This window comes from Hippopotamus amphibius, chromosome 11, assembly GCF_030028045.1.
Source record: "Hippopotamus amphibius kiboko isolate mHipAmp2 chromosome 11, mHipAmp2.hap2, whole genome shotgun sequence".
NCBI lineage: Eukaryota > Metazoa > Chordata > Mammalia > Artiodactyla > Hippopotamidae > Hippopotamus > Hippopotamus amphibius.
In genome coordinates this window covers 883,313-885,112 of record NC_080196.1, presented here as the reverse complement: position 1 = coordinate 885,112, position 1,800 = coordinate 883,313, and positions in this window count along the sequence as shown.

Here is a 1,800-nt window from a genome sequence, read left to right as displayed (position 1 = left end):
TGGCAGTGGCCTCACAGGTCTGCGGCCCAGCTTCGCAGGCGGCTCTGCTCACGTCGGAACGGGAACTCCTGAGGAGTTTTCAGAGACTCCTCTGCAGGCCTCTCCCTCTCTCCGTCCCCTGGTCGTGCCTGACCCATCTGTATCTGGGGGTCACTGAGGTTGCAGCCCCCCTCTTTGCTTTGTCTCTGCTCCGCCCTCCGAAGATTTTATCACCAATAAAGGAATTCTTTTTCCAGCCTGCTCCAATCACCACCCTCCTCTGTCTGGAGAACTGTGACATCACTTCTGTGTACGTCCCCAGACTCATGGCACCGAGGTGGGTAGACTTCAGTGATTCCACCTGGCTTTAGTTTGCAGAGTTTACTGGAATAAAGCAAGACGTATCATTGCTTTGAATAGAAATGGGGAGTGTCTCCTTCTTGGTACAGGGCTCAAAACGAGGCCTTACCTTTCCCAGGGGCCATCACAGAGGTATTTCTGTGAACAAACTATTCTCGAAAAACCTCTTCAGCTCTTCACTTAACCCATTAATGCACAAGCCTGAACACCCACCTGTCTGAACCTGTAAACTATCTCGAATTCAAACTGCCCTCCTGGACCTGTGGTTTTCCCAGTGTGGTTCTGAACCGACACTGTCAGCCTCACCGGGGAGCTTATTCGGAATGCAGGCCCTGGAGCCCCGCCCCAGACGGCCTCCTCGGAAATGGGGGGGGGGGGGGGGGGCGGGGCGGGCCGCCGCCTGTGCGCCACCAGCCCTCCTAGCAATTCTGATACACTGGGGCCGCCACACCCGCGTCTGCCACGCTGGATGCAGAGGTCTCCTATGTGACGTTGGGGAGCGCACGTGAGATGAACCGGAACCAGGGGACGCGGCTCGAAGCCCCGACAGCCGGGACCTCGTGCAGGCACAGCTCCTCGTACAGGGCTTCCCTTTAGTGGGCTTCCCGGGCAGGGTGGGGCTGGGGCAGCCCTGCCCAGAGCCGCGCGAAAGGTGCCATTTTCCCCATTGCATCTGCTCCCTGTGTCTCTGGGTCACCTGTGCTAATCCTTACGATGCTTCTCACGCTATTATTATTATTATTTTTATCATTATGGTGCTCTGTGACGAGTGATCGCGGATGCTACTACATCGCTCACCGAAGGCTCAGACGAAGTTCAGCATTTTTCAGCAATAAAGCATTTTAAAACCAAGCTCTGCCCTTTGTCTTTTAGACATAATGCTATTGCACCCTCAACAGACTCCAGCGTAGCGAGCACGGAACTCTCATGTGCTTTGGCCACCGAAGATGTCTGTGACTCGCTTGATCGCAACACTTACGTTATTGTGGTCGTCTCAAACCCAGCCCACAGTATCTCCAAGGTCTGCCCGCGCAGGTCTGCCCAGAGGTCACTTTGGGGAAGTGGCTGCACCGCGCGAAGGGCCCTGCCTCTCTGCGCAGGGCCTCCGCGCGCCACGAGGGGGCGCGCCGGGCGCGCCGAGGCCCCGCGGCCCAGCCTTCCTCCCGGGTCCTGTCATTCTCTGTATAAACAAGTTACGTGCAAGTGTTTAGGATATAAATTACGACCACGCCGGCTGCCTGGGAAGGAATGTAAACACAGCACTGTGGTCGGAGCAAACTCTGAAACTGACTTCATAATTTATAGCAGGCCCCCAAGGAGCTCAGAATAAAGGGAAAAGAATCCCTATTGAACTGCAAATATGATAATGGAAACACAAAAGAAATGTTTAAATCACTACTTCATTTTTGGAAAATACAGAAAGGAAGCCTAAGGATTAGGCAGATGGTTAGGACTTTTTAA